The sequence below is a fragment of the Aphelocoma coerulescens genome, chromosome 1A (genome assembly GCF_041296385.1).
Source record: "Aphelocoma coerulescens isolate FSJ_1873_10779 chromosome 1A, UR_Acoe_1.0, whole genome shotgun sequence".
In the NCBI taxonomy this organism is placed as follows: domain Eukaryota; kingdom Metazoa; phylum Chordata; class Aves; order Passeriformes; family Corvidae; genus Aphelocoma; species Aphelocoma coerulescens.
The window spans coordinates 42,534,388-42,553,999 of NC_091014.1; positions in this window are offsets into that span (position 1 = coordinate 42,534,388).

Here is a 19,612-nt window from a genome sequence, read left to right on the forward strand (position 1 = left end):
TGCAGGGAGACAGGGAATAGTGGATGGAGTCAGTTCCTTACATATTGTTTCTGCTTTTGCTCAGGGAGAGGAGTCCTTCCCCTGCTCCAGCATGGGGACCCTCCCACAACACACAGTCCACCATTAACTTCTCCAACTTGATTCCTCCCCATGGGCTTCAGTTCTTCATGAACTGCTCCAGTGTGGGTCCCTTTCCATGTGGTGCAGTCCTCCAAGAACAAGCTGCTCCTGTGTGGGTCCCCCACAGTGTCCCGAGTCCTACCAGGAAACCTGCTGCAGCGTAGGCTGCTCTCTCCATGGGTCTGCAGGCTCCTGCTTCAGGGCGGGCTTCCTGTGATCACAGCATTCACCTGCTCTGTCATGGGTCTCTTCCATGGGCTGCAGGGGCACAGCTGCTTCACCATGGTCTGCACCACAGCTCTGGTGCCTGGAGCACCTCGTCCCTCTCCTTCTCCACTAACCCTGGTGTCCGCAGAGTTGTTTCTCTTGCACATTTTCACTCCTCTCTTCTTGGAGCACAGTTAAACCTGTGATAGAACTTTTTTTGTCCTTCTTAAATATCACAGAGGCCTTACTACCTTCTCTGATGTGCTTGGACTTGGCTAGTAGTGGGTCAGTCCTGGAGATGGCTGGCACTGGCTCTGCCAGACACGGGGTAAGCTTCTGGCAGCTTCTCACAGAAGCCTGTGTAGCCTCCCACACACCAAAACCTAGTCATGCAAACCCAATATACACCTCAAATGTAAATTAAGCCAGTTTGTCAAGATTAGTCACAAATCTTGTGACTGTTTTTTCTGTTTTTTCTACTGTTTTTTCTTTTCATTCTCCCACTACCTTTATGTGCACGGAGAGAGTGTCCATAGGAAAGAAATAGCACTTTAAAGAAAATACTTTTAGTTTGAGAATATGTATATAGCCCTGCTGAGCAGCACAGTTGTTTAGAATCTTCTTGCAGATTTATGTCTTCTACAGACTGGAAGGATAATGTAGTTATATTATCCTTCTAATTTTTAAATTTGTGAGTCAAAACTCTGTGGGAGACAATGACTAGCTCTGCATTGAATGCTGTGGGTTTAGTGACATCCAACAGTGTACTTATGGAGTAACTCCACTGAAGTCATTATGTAAAGCCCACATGAGATAGATCTGCACATCTTTAAGTGTTATGTTTTATTATTCTCTTTTTTGTTTTATTATTCTAGTTTTATGCAGACTATTTTTTGACAAGAAAATCCATACAGCCCTCTTTAAGTACTTTGCTCCATATTCTGCAACAGAGAAAATGAGAACAAGTGGAAGTAACAATCAGGTATTTATGCCAATTCAGAGTGGTTAAGATACTAAGGTCAGTACCTTGCTGGCTAGGATACAGAGAAACCAATTTGTCCAAAATTCAGAGTATTCCACCTTTATTTATATGGCTTTAATTGCACTGTGCAGATTCACTGGTAGTTTGTGCTGTGGTACATTTCTCAACTCCATGAAGAAAGTTTTTCACCTAGCCAGACTAATGGACCAATAAATATTATTAATGACTGTTCTACATTCCCCATTGCAAAGCAACTGAAACATACTAGTTAATATGAAAAATAAAGATTAAAACCACAAACAGTAAATCATTTGCTTCAGCTTTTTGCCAATCTGTAAATGCTTTCTTCATGCTGCTTTAAAAAGTAATCTGAGGCCAGAAGCTTTTCCAATCAGTGTTCAAGCTTTTCCCTCATTTGTTCAGTTTTTGACTTTGGCTATAGGGCATTTTTCTAAGCTTAGTATTTGTAAAAATTTGGTAATTTATTGACAGAGGGACTTCATGAAATATGTACTTTGGAGTCAGAAGTGTGGATTTTTACAGGACTATATGCATACGAGCACAAAGCCACGATAGTACATAAGGATCTGTCTGATGACTACTATGAAGGCAGGATGGGACTGGCTGGGTGGATGAGAAGCCTTGCAATACACATTTGGATTTACAGGGCAATTCAAGACAGACATTTCCCTTGGGCATAGTGGTTTTGCATTCCTTCAAACTATTCACATCATCCCAGAGGGTAGAGTAGCCCTCTGAGAGGAACAAAGGAACATTGTTTTCTGATGAAATTAAAAATAAAAGTAATCTGAGATTCTGAAGACAAAAACTTCTTACACCATAATTTGAGTATAATATGTATCTATATGCTTTTGCCTCAATAGTCTTGAGGCAAGCAGATATATGTCACATTTCAGAGTAAAAAAAAGCCACATTCAATAAAAGGTAGTTGTTTCCTAAGTTTGTCTGGGCATAGAAACTACCAAATCAAACATACTTTTCCAGGTCAGATATTTCTACCATCTGTCTCTGTTAAGCTTTGAAAAACATAATATTAATTTCATTGTCTCTATCATTCAGACTGTGTAAATAGAACAATATTTTGGCTATGCATTTTATTTTTGCAGTGCTACATAATAGTTCTTAGTGGGGATGCATATCAATCATAATGCAACAAGAGGTCAGCAATGGAAGCCGTGGAGAGGCAGGAAACTTGTTCTGTGCTGACTTGCTCTGTTCCCTGCTAACATAGAGGCAAATACAGAAAAGAGGAGAAGCAAAGTTGAAAATGATATTATGTAAAGGGTCTAAGTAATTCTCCTTTGGTTTGGTAAGAGGTAAGCTTCAGTTAAACTTTGTTTTTATTATTTTTTAATTAACCTAACAGAGAGAGGACACTAGGTGTTGTTGCATGTTAATTGTCTAAAATCAAAGCAGGAAATCTCAGTAGGTGACTTTTCACATGATATAGAAGAAGGATAAGAACTAGTGGTGGGTTAAATTTGCCTGTCTACCAGGTGCTCACCCAGCCACTCTATCACTCCCCCTCCTTAACAGGGGAAAAGGTATGATAAAAATCTCATAAATTGAGGTAAGGACATGGGGATAATTTGCCTATTAATGTCATGGGCAAAACAGACTTAGGGAAGATGAATTTAATTTATTGACAAGTTAATTGTAACAGAGTACGATAATGGGAAATAGGAACAACTCTGAAAACACGTTCCTTCTACCCATCCCCTTTTCTCAGACTCAACTTTGCTATAAATATTTCCACCTCCTCCCCTCCATCAGCATAGGGAGGTGGGTGATGAAGGTTGCAGTCAGTTCATAACAATGCACCTATGCCGTATTTTCCTCTGCATGTTCCCCTGTTCCATCATAGGTTCCCTCTCACTGCATACAGTTCTTCAGTAACTTCTCTTGTGTGGGTCCTTTCCACAGGATGCAGTCCTTCAGGAACACTGCTCCAGCATGAGTTCCCAAAAGGATCACAGTCCTGCCAGGACCCTCCCTGCCCCAGCATGGTTTCTCCACATGCTGCAATTTCTTTCAGCTTACATCCACCTACTCAGTCTGGCATGTGGTCCTCCACGGGCTGTGTTGGGATGTCTGCTCTACCGTGGACCTCCGTGGCCTACAGAAATTCAGCCTGCATCACCATGATCTTCTGTGCAGGTTTACTCCGGCAGCTGAAGCACCTCCTTTCCCTCTTCTTCACTGACCTTGTTGTCTTCAGAGTTATTCCTCTTACATTTGCTCACTCCTCTTTCCCAGAAGCTGTTGTTCAGCATTTTTTACCCTTTCTTAAACATGTTACTGCAGAATTGGTACCAATACATACAAACACATAAAAACACATACACACCCACAAAAACCAGTCCTTTGTAGGGCAAGTTGTATGTGATAGATCCCTTTTTTTTGTTCAGAACAGTGAAGTGGATCTTTTAAACTCAAAACTTTTTTGCACAAATGGATATTTTAAACTCAAAATTGTCTAGAATTCTCTAAACAAAATTTGCTTCTTCATTTGCACTCTGGAAAGACTAAATGTTATCCAACACATGACTCTTTCAACCCAGTCAGAAATCCCAGTATTATTTGTGTATTCTCACACTTAGAATCTTCATGCTAGTAATATCCTATTCCTTTTTATTACCACTAATATTTATCCTGAGTTAAGTATTTATCCTAAATTAAACCAGGTCAAAGAAACTCATAGAAATTCTGTTATCTTCTAATATGGAAGTGTTGAGAGACTGAAAAATATTACTTTCACTAAAAATAGACTTGTAGAATTCTTCTGTCCATTTTGATTAGTTTAGTCTTTTTTTTTTTTTTTTTATGAAAGTCATTTATCTGTACTAAAGATAGCCTTACTGATCTCTCATGATAATGATACTCTACAGAACTGAAAAAAAGAATGATAATACAAATATGAAGAGGAGGAAAAGAAAATCAATGGTTAAATAAATTTTTTACATAACTATTATGCTTTCCTGAAACCCAGCCATCTAGGAGAGGTCTTCAAAAGTCACCATTACCTACCATTTGTGGGTTTGTATCCCCACAACAGAGTAGTCAGGGATTAGGTGATAAATCACCATGTTATTGGATTTGGTAGTGCAGGGCAAGAGCAATGAAGAAGGTGTCTGAAGCCCCAGGGGTGACTTTCTACTCAACAGATATTCTGTTCAGGAAGGAAGATGTATGTTCCGAATCTACACTCATTTCAGGGAAAAACAAGCCTAAGGTTGAGGCTTGTCAAAAGAATATGTTCCATCCCCTGAGGAGGTGTGTGAAAAATCTTGAGAGTTAGCATAATTTGACAACCTTCTAAGCTGAAAAGACCGCAGAAAAAATATAAAGCCAAGTAACGCATTACTAGATATAAGAGCATGTGGGAGCTATTGTCCTATACTGTTGCTAAATACAACAGCTGGTTTTCTTTTTTTTTTTTTTTTAATTAGGATTTCTTTTGCGACATTTACATTGGCATTTATCTGATGATAAGTGATTTAGGGGGCCACTGGTAAAATTCAGTCTTTCATATTCTTTAGGCATCAGGAATCCTCAAATGGAGAACGGGCACAAAACGAACAGAATTTTTCTATAAATTCCTAGGCAAGTGTATCTTGATATCTGGGTGCAGGGATAAAGAGATGAGGAAAATACTGCTCAATCTTTTATTGTTTGTTTATTTGTTTGAGGTTTTTTGTGGGATTATTTTTTTGGTGGGATTTGGAGTGTGGGGTTGGCTGATTGTTTGGTTTGATTTGGTTTATTTATTTGGTATTTTAATAATTGAAGTACAATATAACCTTAATAACTGAACAAAAGCAGAAGGTCATGGAATCAATACATCCTCATTTTATCAAAACCAGTAAAATTCAAGTTATCTCAACACCACATACAGAAAGGATCTAATAGGAATGGAATTTAATCATTCAAGAACTCAGGCAGACACCAGGAAACAGGAAATATATAAAACACAAAAGATGTGGAAGAAATGGCTTCCATCCATGCCCTGATTTCTATTCCTCTATACAGTAACTTCAGTTACTATAGCTTGAAAGGAAGCTCTGCTTTTTTTTCAGACTCTTAAGTGGTGGCAAAATCTCTCATATAGAAATCTGCTCCTTCCTTGAAGAAACTCACTGATGTCTAGACAGTAGATTCTGGGGAAGAAAAAAAATTATTATGTTTCTCCCCCTGTAATTTTACTGTCCTTAGATATTTTGCTCTATCTCTGCTTCAAAAGTAAAGCTGGTGAACTATTCCTCTCTTGTATTGAGTTAGAAGAGATTGAACTACAATTTCTTTCATTTCCAGTCATTTTCACAGGTTATTTTGGAAATTGCTTAGAGCAGAGTTTAATATAGTTACACTTGTTTAATTGAAATATTCATATATTAATAAATTCAGTTTTTTCATAAAGCTTATTTTTCAACAAAATTAAATCACTGTTTTTAAATTAGCAAAAAAACCCTCTTTCTGTAAAATGCAAAATACTAATATGAAACATAATAAAAACCTAAACTGGATACATCACAATAAAAATTTATTAAGCCAAGCATAAGCAAGGTTTTCTAAAAAATCTGGTAACTATGTTAATATTTGTATTTTTCTTTAGATATTTGAGCATTAGAGTTTTAAAAATGTGTCTGCCATATGTCTTTTTTCAAAAGAATTCTAAAAGAATCTGAAAGCAGAAATTCCCACGCTATAACATCTCTCCTGATGGTAATGTGCTAATAGAAAACACTAAAAGAATCCTGTTATGAACAATGACATAACATGTTGAATACTTTTTTAGCTGTTTTAAAACTATCCTTAGTCAGTTACAATACTTGTTACCAAACTGTAAGGCCTTTTTTCACTGTAATATATAACACAGTGGAGATCATGCTGGAAATTACAGTGTGGTGTCCTGCTGAGAAACTGAAGTAGTGAAACTGTCTTGAAAGACTCATAACAGAGACTGATGATCCGAGATAGAGTTTTATGCTATGAAGGGAATATGAATAAATGCTGTTGCCTGTTGTAGCAAGGATGGAAAAGTCTGATCCAAGATGTCTTTGCTAGTCCCATGTTAATAAAATCATTCTGAGTATCCTACATAAAAAATAATGTCTGATAAAAAGCATGGCTAAAAGTTGCCTTTTAGGACATTTTCATCCTGTACTAAGATGTTCATAAAGCTCTGAGATCTAATTATCTGGATAGTACTATACAGTGGGTCCTTGGAAGTTCATCCATCCCTTTTGCCAGATCCTATCAACTGTGACACTATTTTCTGCAATCTGGGTAGGCCCATGAAAAAGACCACCCACTTATCCCATACAGGTCAAAGAACAAGTTTCTGACCAATCTTTTCTACTGCTAATGACTCATCAAGTTTAACTGATTCACCTAAACCCAAATTTTAATATTCCACCTGTATTACCCAACTCATGTAAATTAATGAAAAGTTTGGTGATAAAATGTTCATAACTGTACTATTCATGTATTCACCTTATGTACTTTTGTATTCATACATGTAAACACCTGAAGGATAGAACTATAAATAAAATGACATATGACTTCAAGAAAGATCACAAAATGACATTTTTATGTCACTTCCCAGTTTGCCTTTTATGTTGTATGGTTGCTGGTGGGAGGGGAGGGAGTTGGCATCCAGGGAAGTAACTTTGCTTGTCCTGAATGATGGCTATATCTCAGAGCATCCTTCTAACTCATAGGCACTTTTGCTGCACTATAGCAAGTATTGTGGAGGAAAAAGTTATTTCTTAAAAGATTAGTCACAGATATAATTCAGAAGTATATGGGTTATATGTTTTCAATTACTGGAGGGCTTAGTTATCAAATCATTCTTCTTGGCTTTGCTGAGAAATGTTTTATGATGCTTCTTTGTTTCCAGCTGATAAGCTAGCAGCTTCTTGTGGCTGCAGGAAAGATTCCAATGACTACTTCATCTATATTAAACCATTTGTCATGGAGAGTTAATGGATTAGACTTTTTTCTGCCTGTGTGTAAATTTAATACATACTGTTTAAGAAATGCACTAAAACCAAAAGTATTTATGCAAAATAATAGCAAATAATTTTAAAAATAGAGATGTGTTAGGAAAAAAGTAGCTGCAGTGGTATCAATTGTATCTAGTAATTCACTAAAAATATTTCAAATATAAATATAGGAGTAATTTTTATTTTTCTGTTTCCCTTTGGTAAATATTATTTGTATGCCTGTTTCTTCATTTTTATTAGACATGCAGGATTCCAGAACAATTAATATAAAGAGGACTTTTTCTTTCTTTTTTTTGTTTGGGTTTTTACCAAGATTAATATAGATTCTTTTAAGAAATATCAAGGCATATATGAAAATATTTTATTTAAAAATGCTTCTCTGTAGAGAGTTTTCTAAAGCAATGTTTCAGAGCATGGTTCCAGTTAATCACAGGTGTGGATTTGCAAAGGATGTGCCAAGGACTTATGATAAACTGAGGCTTGATTCTAACGAATCAAAAGTACTTTTTCTTTATTTTAGATGCACCACTCCATCACGTCAGAATAAAAATCAAAGTATCATAAGTATAATCTTTCTATTTATAAAAGTAGGAATCTTTAAGAACTCTCAGAATTAAGATTTAAGGGTTGCATTTCCTCATAGAAGAAAATAATACATATTTCATGAAAAATGGAAAGCAGTCACTAAAACAAAATTAAACTGCAGTTAAATGTTTAGCTGATTGAAGATAGTGGAGTGAAACAAATAATACCATGGAGCTGATAAAGTAAAAATATCTTCTCCATGGAACAGCAAGGAAAAAAGATTACTTCTTTTTGCATGGCAAAAATATTCATTGTCTCCCTTGAGTCCTACAACAAACAAATGGACTGTATTGAATGGCCATTATACCTACCTATTCTATAGAAAAAATATAAAATGTTAATTGATTTTATTTTCAAAAGGCTTCACGGCAGTTGTGCAGTACAGAATGTATAATTAATGAAGAACATGCTGATGTGAGTTCAGCAAAATCTGCAGAAACATCTCTGAAATACCTTAAGAACTTGACAAATATCATCAAATAAAAACATCCCAATTAACCTGAAATTTTAACATTATTACCTCATCCTTCTCCACATTACCATGAGGAACACAACCATAGTTATTAAGAATAAAAAATAAAAAATGCACATTTCATTCAACAAGACTGCATTTTCAATTCTACAACTGTAATTAATAAGGGGGTTAAAATACTTGTAGCCATGTTGGATTTTTTATCATGAAAAAGGATGTTTGTAACTATCTTTTCTTTCCCTGTCCCAAAGCTACAGTGGTAAAACCAAGCTTTTAGGATTTCAGTAAAGCTCTTAACAATGTTACTGAAAATTAGTACTGAAATGACACCCTTTTACTTGCCTCCAACTATACACAATATGTGCAGTATACATCGTGCTTAAACTGTGCAGTACATATAGTGACTGGAATCAGAGAAAACACTTTTCCTTAAGACTGAGATCTTTTGTTCCTATCTCCAAGGCAAATAAATCTATATGAAGATTTACAGACATACCAAATTAAGTGTTTCTATGAATAGATTTAGGGTAACAAGGAATATAACCTGTCAGAATCTGGGTCCCCAATTCTGCAGCAAGTACATAATAAGCTACCCTAATGAGGCAAGTAAGTCTTGGTGGACACATCCTAGAAAAAAGCAGTGAGTTTTTAATTTGGTTTCTAGAGCCATGTCAGAACCCCCTCATGGAGGCAGAAGTACCTCATTACCAAACATAGGCATTCTGCTAGGCTTATGTTAATCCCAGCTTCATGTTGCTGTTTTTCTGTGGAATTAGCCACTAACCTCCTTGTTGGATCTTACTCTATGTCCAGTCTTTGCTCTGCCATATCACCCCATGACTGCAGAACAGAGACCCTGCCCACAACCACCAATGGCCATTGCTGAAACCTATGAAAGAGTCACATAATGGGCCAGATGTTGAATCTTGCACAATTTATACAGCTGTTAGCTTTCCTTCTCCATTTTTTTCCTCTCCTGTTAAGCAGCAACATGAAATACATCATTAAATTTTTCCTTTCCTGCTTGTGGTTTGGCCATAAGAGCATGTGAACAGATGTGTCACCTCTGTCCTGGTCTGTATGGTGAACAATTAGTATGCTCTAGAGGTAACTGCTAGGGACCTCTTTACCAGGTGGTAGCATTCTGAACAAATATAACACGATCATGGAAGATTTGCTTAGAGTAGTTTCAATCACATTTATATGGGAAGATTTGAGGTTCAGATATATAAAGTCAGCATAATAAGCCATGATTCCAAATTACAGTATTATACAAAATGTGTATAATACTCTGTAAACAGCAGAAAAAACAGTGCCATGTGGTATTTAAGCTGAGAGTGTAAATGAAAGATTTTGTGCCATTTAACCCCTGATGGAGGATCTTGGTTAAAACATTCATGCATGAATCCAAAGAGCTCATTTGAAACATTTGTTTAAGCAGTACAAATGTATTAACAAACTAAATCAGCCTAATAACATAATGTAATAAGTAGTTTGACCCCTCTCAAGATTGATTTTTTTCAGAAAGTAGGTTTCCATCTTCTATACGTTGGCAGAGTATCAGCATCTAAACAAAACCCAGCAGAGAGTGATCTCTGTTTCATATTTTGAAGCATTTCATTACAGCAAACGCAGAAGATCTCAACTGGATCAAATTATGATTTGTCTTGTTGAAAGCCAGTTAGACATTGACCAAATTCTTTCCCTAAACAAGGCAAGAAAATGAAAAAGTTCTAGAAACTGCAGTTACATTACAGACTCTCTTCTGGCTACTGAATAGCTGTGAGAGCACTGGTTCAACATTTTGGATGCATACTTTGTCTCACAGAGAAGGGATATAAGCCAAGTGCTGGAAATTCATCAAAGAATGCCAAGAGAAGAACATATTGCATGACACTGAAGAAAAGAAAAGATGGCTAGGCTTTTGGATAATGGGCAATTAACTTTCCACAGCAGTTAGAACAGGAAGGGAAAATGTATTGAACCTGTCATAATTGGTAACTTTTGTATGACACATGCAACAGGTATTTCAGACATCATTCTGCTATTCTTCTAGAGAGCAAAATATTAAGCTGTTTTAACACAAATAAATGGTTATTTTGCAATTTAGCAGAAGCAAAAATGTTTCAATAGGATGTGAGTGTTGTAGTGTTTCATACATTCTCCCTCACTGCTAAAAGGAAGTATTTGAAAACCAGAAAGTGTGACTGATGGTAAAAAATAGGCTGGTATTGACCACTATATTAGGTTTTATAATCTGTCAGAAATTCAGAAAGAAAATCATTTGTGAAGAGCATGAGGCAGAGATTATTGGTAACTTTATTTATACAAGAGTTGAATGCTAAAACCTGGTTTCCTGACAATATCTTAAGAATGATGATTGCATTGCTGGCCCTTGTCTTTTGCTTATGGTTCTAACTTTCAATTTTTTAACCTTAGAACAACCATACTGTTTCTAATGTGTCACAAAATACTCATGAATATTTACACAGATTCTTATAAGCAACCAAACACTCGGTGAGCATGAGACTAAGAGCAGTTAAAGACAGAGGTTGTGATTCCTCCCACCCTTTTCACAGACACAATAAAACTTCCAACCCATAAAGAAGCAGATGAAAAAGCTTTTTGTGAGTATATTATATAATAAAAATTGAGTTTTCTGTTCATAAACAGTTTTCAAGTAAATTCTGATTAAAAACCTTCATTTTGTTCAGTACAGATGCTTGGAATAAATGGCCTAAAATGATTTTAATTGGATATTGATTGTTTACTTCAGCCAATAAGTATTAAATATTTAATATATCTGATAAATCATTGAAACATCGGGTATATATATATATATAAATATATATATAAAACATTGCTCATGGTAACTCACTGTCAGCATTTCATTAATAATTTCAAAGAAGCAAGTACACTTTTTTTGATTGTGCTGGTTTGATGGTGTTGTTTTTTTTTTTTCTTTTAACACTGTAATAGTCCAATCCTTTTGGTTAAAAAGAATAGAAAACTGTAAAGCAGATCTGGTCCTAATCTTCTTTTATATGCTCAAAAATTCTGTCTGAAGACACAACCCAAACTGAAAATGATAAAAATCTGTCTGTTTCAGCTATGAGGAAAGACAGTCTGAGAGACCAAAGTAAATCTCATGCTATTTTGTTAGCATGCAGCCAAAATCAACTTGTCCACTCAGGTCCCAGAACACTGCATGTACACACTGCTCAGTAAGGTGTCAAGCTGAAATATTAAGTTAAGAGCCCAAAAGCAAGATAGTGCTATCAGCACAATGCTGGTACAGCTGCACAGGGCTGGCAACATTGTCTCCAGCCCTCCAATTATCTCATTCAAAGCTGTGTCTGGCCGTGGTGTGACAATATGTTAAACTGTCTGCATGGCTTCTGGTGACAGATCAAAAAAAGTGTGGCTAAGTGATGTAGAGCACCAGTCCAGACTGCTTCTATTATGCTGTTTTCAGATATGTTCAAGCACCCTGATGAATTAAGTCTTTGTCAGAAGCTTCATGACAAAGGAAGCTGCTTCTGTTCTCCTGCATGGAACATAAAAACCCCATAAAAGTTGGCATAAATTTGAAATCAAGTATTCTGGCTAATTTGACAAAGTAAAAGTGTTTGCCCAAGCCCATTTACAGCAAATTGGCTCTTCATTTCTTCCTATAGCACAGGTCCGATGGGGGACACATGGCCTGTTTAATGTGTAATATAGACATAGAGAAAACAACAGCAAACCAAAACCACAGAGAACTGCACACTTCCTTCCTTCCTTCCTTGGAATCCAGTGGATTGCTTACAACTGCCCTCCGTTGCTGTTACATGTATCAAGAAAGAGAAACTGCGATCACATTACACTGAGCAATGACTAACATGACTGATAAGAGAATAATAAACACAAGTGTTTATAACAGTTTCTAAATTGCCAACATCTGGGTCTTTTCCCCACTACTTAGTACTTAATGTTTTATATTTCCTACCTTGAAAACAAGTAAAGATTTAACAATCTCGTATTTCATTACTTTTTTTCTGCATTTACTTTCAATGAATTATGAATAGTGAGCAAATGATTAAATATGCATAGTCTTTTCATGAATGATACACAGGAACTAAATTTGTCAGATAAACTGTTCCTAAGAATATTTTGCTCATCTCTAAGCAAACAAACAACAGATATAATAAAAAGTAGTTTTGCTTTTTTCTTTGTTTTATAAAAATATTATTAGAAATATAGTTAGAGAATTGTAGAGGTTTTTGGCAAGTATCCTTTAACATTTTCAGGATTTCATTTCTCGTGTATGGACTTAGTAGGCTGGTAAGGAGAGATAAGTACATATAGTCAGACCAAGGCAGTTACAATTCTTAAAGTGGGGCTTTGCCCGTTAACTAGCCCAAAAATAAAAATCCAAATAATTAAAAAAAGATTGAGAGTTTCTCATTTAATTGTCTCTCAATGATTTCCATACTACCTCTGCTTAGTTCTCAGTTTAAATGTAAAAAAGCTGTGGTACTTTCCTCTTACTGTTCCATTCTCAAACTCATCCTAAACTCTGAAAGTGAAGCTGGCTTTTCTCTGGCTCACACATCTCCTACAAAGACCCTGCAATCTGACTGTTAAAAATTTGGTTGATGAGGCGCCAGCTGGAACCAAGCCTGGTTCATTCCCTGAGAGATGCATTGGTTCTGCAGAGCAACAAAAGGCAAATGTAATACCAATTTTCTCTAGCAAAGAGGCTGAACATGTCAACAGATTAAGCATCGTGTGTCTCAGAAGACCTTTGTTACCTTCATGAGTCTGCTGCTCTAGGTTGCTTAGTCACCTTGGACAAATCACTCCACTTGTCCTTCCTGTCTTTACTACATCCATAAAAAGAAATAGACTGTCAAGCAGATGATCTAAAATAGGGCAAAGACTGCATAATGATTACTTGATGTAAAAATAGTCAGGAAAGGGATAACTATATGCAACCTAGCCTTCTTTCAAATTAAAAAAACATGAATACCAATACTTAAGAATAGAATAAATCTGAATGTATTTCTTATAAATGATACACTAACTCCCACTGGGAAAAAAGGATCACTTAAATAGCTAGTCATCCTGACATGAATCCAGTTAACATAGAGACACTGAGAACAGGTGATGTATAAAGTCACTAACAGTTATCTACTGTTTTCAAAGACATTATTGTAGCAGCTACTAGAGCAAACCACAATCACTGAAATTTTATGTTCTACAGAAAGTTATTTGATGATGTCATTAAGACTGTAAAACTTCCTATCTGGAACTGATTTAAAATCAGACAAATATTAAATTGAGGAGAAAAAACCCCCAACATACCTAAATTAAAACAAAAAAAAGGAAAAAAAAAAAGAAGAAAAAGGAAAAAAAATATATGGAATTCAAAACCAAAGAAGAAAAATGCTTGCTGATATGCTTGTACAGTGGGCAGTAATATTTATATACTTGTTGCACACACAATGATAATTCATAAAAAACTTCTTCTTGCCTCTCCAAGAAAGAGCATACAAAAAAATTTCACAGTTTCTTTGTAATTAAATGTCTTATACCTTTCTTCATCATGTGATTAAAGGAAATTACATATCAACTCTCTGCTAAAATCTTTGAACCAATAAATTCCTAATTTTCTTCATAACTTGGGGTATTTTTGTGTTGTCCACTGTGGTTCCTGTAAGACACCAAGATAGGAAGAGAGGAAATAAAAGCAGACTTTTTTGTCCTTCATATTGTTGATTGTTGATATACTTGCCAAAGGCATGCATCAACAAATGACAAACACTTGTCAGATAAGAGACGACATGATGAGACCAAAAAGTATAATTCCAGCACCTGGAATTTTTCTAATTTTACTTTGACACAGACAGAAAAAAATTTGTTTGCAATGGACATTTTACAAAGTTGCAGGTCTCTTGAGCAGAGAAAGCTAAAGCCCCATCTGGGAGCATCTGTTCATGAATGCTGAAGGACAGAACACATGTTTTTTAAAATATGTGAGCACAGATTTATTTATTTATTTTATTTAAAACTTTCCAAGTGCAGGATAATATATTTTTTGAGGTTTCATTTATGTGCTCAGGAAGGAAGCTCTCAAAGATGGCCCTTTATTTTATTAAAAATCTGATTCTAGGATACTCCAAAAGGAATTAAATAGTTTGGAAAAAAGCTGCCCCTCACTACTCTAGCACATAATTTGGCTCATACAAAGGAAGATTCTTCCTCATTTTAGTTCTGTGCCATTTCATCAAAGGTGACAAAATAGGCAGCAGGTACCATGTTGTCTGAAAGAGGAAACGTGTATTTCAGGATATAATAGTCTGAGTGTTTTCCTTGCCTGGTCCAACCTAATGATTGACATTACTGCATTACTCACCAGTGAATTTAATTTACAAAGGGCAGAAACTTTCTGCTGTCTGGAAAAGATTGAATAAGAATTAAAATCTTAATGAAAAACAAGAGGTTTGATTTCTTCCAGGTTTTTGCTTGTTTTTTATGTAGAAGATCCAAACAAATTTAATAATGTCTTTTTGTTTTACAGCGCTTCATTCTTATTCTCAGCTCCTGGCTGATTGAAGTATTAGTTTTATGTTTACTTTTGTTTTCACCATGCTGTTGAGCTGTTGAGCTTCTGTAAGTTCCTAATATTTCTGTCGGGGATTACACTTAAACCCTACTTGCCAATTTGTTATGCCATTGAAGGTCTTATTGTACAAAAAAAAAAAAAAAAAAGGGATGTGCATGAAAAAATTACCAATTTACTTTCAAAAGAAACTATTGGAAATAGCTGGATAGAGCATAAAACATAATCCTGTGTTTCTCTCTGGGAAGAATCTGCTCTCACATATGCAGAACTTTACAAACAGCTACTTTTGCTAGTAATTATTCAACTACTTCTTTCCTATCTTAATCTTACTCTTTCACTTCTAATTTCTTACCAGCTCATCAGAAGTGATTTCTTCAGGGAGACTATAAAATTATAACCCATTATTATAATCCCTTGTAAAGAGGTCATAAGGACAAATGTTTATTCATATTCCCCGTTAATGTGGGAAAAGAAAGAAAGCTGTGAATTCTTTAGATGCTCCTCTGTGACACAGAGGTTGCAAAGTCATTACATAAAAATAAATAGCCTATATCACTACAACAGCAACAGACATGTTGTTACAAAGGTCATTTTATATCATTCTCACTCTTCTGTACCTGTCAACATCTCAGTACGTCTCTCATTTGACACCTGGAGAACACTTAAACTAGGGTGGTGAAGTATGAAAGGAAGTGTCTGTGCTGTTCAAAATTGAACCAAACATGTCTTTACTTCAAGTGTGTAAGTGCCTGGGTGAATGCCAGTGCATTGAAAAGGTCAGCATTTCTATGGAAACAAATGTCTTTGACAGAAGTTTAGGCTTAGCTTGTGAGTGAAAAAAGCAGAAAATACTCATGATTTCTTTGAAAGTATATCTACAGTGAAAAAAAAAATTACTTAAGATCAGCAGTCTGAGCTAGAAGAAGTAGGTCTGACAAGCCTATATATTGCATAGGTCTAAATTCAGATTTAAAAACAATGCAGCTTCATTTGAAGAAAAAGCACCTGAGCTAAAACAATTTGCCTTTGCAGGACAGACATATACTACTCATCCAGCTAATCCATTCAGCTACACCTGACCCATTCCAGACACGAGGGAGGTACATAAATACTCATTTCTACATTCCCTTGGCTAGTCCAGGCAGAACAATCTTAGTTTGCCCAGTACCTACTGGTGTAGTTACAATCTTAGAAGAAAGTTCTCAAGTTCCTTGCTATCCATGAAGCTCCGTAAAGTAGTTGGAAAATTGCTCTGGAATGGTTACACTCTCCAATTAAGTCTTTTTTTCTATGGTATTGCTGTGACATACCAAGGAAAAGGAACATCTTCCCTATGGGAGTGAAGAAAGATGCAGCAGAATGTAAATTCCCTTCTCAGGCCAAGAACATGAGCAGAAACCAGGAACTGCTCTAGGCTTTTCACAGGCCTTTATTCTGAAAAAGAAAATTAGCATATGCATAAATAGTCTTAAAAATGAAACATAAGGAAAATAATATATTAAAAAGCATATCTGAAGATTTACAATGGGAGCCGGGAACAGTTTTAAAATGTAATTATACTATACTTGTTGAGTAAGTCTGAATTTGCAAGGTGACTAATAGCAGATACTTGCTATTAGCATAGCAGTTTAAACAACAAACTGTAGTACATTTTCTGCTGTCCTTTTTTAGCATAAGCAATACAGTTTACAAAAAAAAAAAAAAAATTATACCGAGAAATTAGTACTGTTATTGCAAAGCTAAACATCACAATAAGCCATATTTTAAACAAAGTAGATTCCTTTTAATGGCTTTCAGCCTTTTGTCATTATTTCTGGTAAGTCAGAGGCTCAGAAACAAAGTACACTCTGGGGGCATTCAGGCACAAACATGGCATTTGTTCTTTAGCTAAATACAATCTCTGGCTGCCTCCTTGTTACCTTTGAGATATAAATCCTCACGAGGCCTCAGTCAGATGCAGCAATGTTCCAATAAGTCAATCCAGTGGGATGCCTGCACTGATTATCCCAATTCATCTTCAGTGCATGCTGCTGATATATGCATGTAATAACAAACCAGTAGGGAGTATTGAAGAAAATCTAGCTTTTATATAATTAGACATTTGCTATAAAGAACTGAAGAGTTATATAATCATCCTAGTAGACACAAATGAAGCTTTACTTTGTCTGCTACTGAAGCATGTGTAATTTTTCATCCATTTAATCCCCTGTTTTCAACAGATTTATTCCTTTGCACTGCTGAATATATATGAAGATGTCAATAATAAAAGCTTATAGAATTCAAACAACTATGATAAGATTTGAGCATATTCAGGCCTGTCTTTCTAGATAGGTGTAATTGGTGAGAGGATCAAATTTGCTGATATTACTTATTCTAGCTGCTTAGATGAAGAAAGCTATAATAGCAGAAGCCATTTATGTGATATAAATATCCTAATGAATATGCAGTTGCTTCCAGGAAAACATTTTGTAAGAGTTTGGTCCCTAACTGGTATTGCCACAGTGACAAGCATTTCTAGTTCAAGTGTGGTCACAGTCTTAGACATTACACTTTTTCCAGAAAAATAAAATTTTCAAGGGAAAATGAACATCCAGCATGTGAAATGCCAGTAGTAAGAGTATTAAAAATCCTGAGTAATTAAGGGAAATGAGTGAAAAATGCCTCTAAGGTTAGAAGAGATCAGCTCCCCTGCTAAGTCTGAGAAACTGAAAGCTTTCAAGAAAAAAAGAATAAAAGATGCTTCCCTGAAAACCTGAGATGTTTTGAGAGATGTTCATTGCTATAGATTGTGAGGAATAGATGCCAAACATCATTATTTTCTAAAAGAAAATCCCCCTTTAGGGCATGTATTTCTGCAGAGAGATGAATTCAAACAGCTTCCAGAGTTTTGAAGCACAAAAGAAATGTATCCCAAAAGGAGAAATTTTATATACCTTCCTCTCATTGATTCCAACATCATGCAACACAAGTTACCACGTTTAATAAATATTTTCACTGTTTTACAGACCATCACAGCATTATGAAAATTATTTTGATTTAGGCTAATCATCATCTGGTTCTCCTTTATGCTACCATCTACTGGAGTGCAAATATAGTCAGGATTTATTGGCATAATAAGTAACCTTAGTGAGGAAAGTAGTCCTCCCCACAAGTAACCTGCAGTGTAAGACAGTGTATAGTGTGTCATCTGCATTTATTTAGAGGATAAATTTGCTGTTTAGTATTAATACTGTATGCCCTGAAAATAAATTTTTAAAAATTGTCTTTTTCTTTTTCCTTTTTTTTTGAGTCTGTGTTGGCTTCTTCAGCAGTGGTCTGCCTTTATCTGTTCTTTGGTATCACATCTCAGGAGATTTTCCTACTAATGTGCTACCATCCATCTAGAGTGAGCAAAAGGACACTAGTGATCATTTAAAGTAATACCAAAATCCATATTTAGTCACATTTGGCCACTGAGAATATAGTGAGCAATAAAAATAGAATTATTTAAAAATATAAAAAATTTTTCTCTACTGCGCCCCATGCATTTTCTATTCCATAGTTAAAATATTTATATTGCTGTTCATCAGCTGGATTCTTCTTTGGTCTTGGGTACCTGATTGTCTTTTGTCTCTTAAGCACCTGCAACTGAACCTCATTGCATTATTTTTCTCAATTTAATGCAAACAGAATAATCACTTACATATCTCAATGACAGAATGCTATAAAATGACCACAGGTTATGAGAGAGAGAATATTGGATTTCATGGGAATGACTGAACAACACTGCTCTTTTATTGTCTCTAGTAGCTGTTTTTCATCACTTGCAGAAGACCTAAAATCAATGGATATTTTTACAAAATGTAAAAATGTGCCAAATGAATATATGCATGCAGTGTAACAGCTACGATAACACTAATATGTCTTTTGCAAAAAGCTGTGCAGCAAACTCTCTTTAGAAATTGCCAGATGCATCACAACTCCTGATAGAAAATCCACAGGAGAATAGTCAATTTTACTAATTTGGTTTTTTTTTTTCTTTTTCTTTGATGATACCATGTCAGACTCCAACTGTCAAAACTTTTAGTAGGAAAAAGGATGCAAAACTAATATGAGAAAAATAAATCTACTTTGCAATATCCTTTACCTTTTAAACGAACAAACAAAAATTTATAAAATATCTCTGATTTTGTTGTCTTCTGACTGATCAGATGGAACAGCCCAGAACAGAATAGAGAAAAGATAAAAGCCATGGGATTAAGAATTAGGATTTTCCAGCTCAGTTGTCTCTGTGTTGAAAACGTATCTGTGTGCTCATGTAAGGAAGCCAAATAGACATATATACCTATTTATCTCTGTGTTGATGGAGTTTGTTCAATATGAAGCCATAAATAATTGTTTGTGCACAATCAATTTGTAAAAATAAGATGTAAGGTCTTAGCATTTAACCTAATTCCATGTTTTCATAATGTAACAGAAATGGCAAATTTACCAGCTCTACATAGAACCAAAACCTGTCTTCTCCTATCAGAAGAGACTTAGAGAGGAGCAAATTTGTTTTCTCATTGTTATAATATACATGTTAAATTACAATTGTGGATGCATAAATATGTGACCAATCAATAAAAAATATG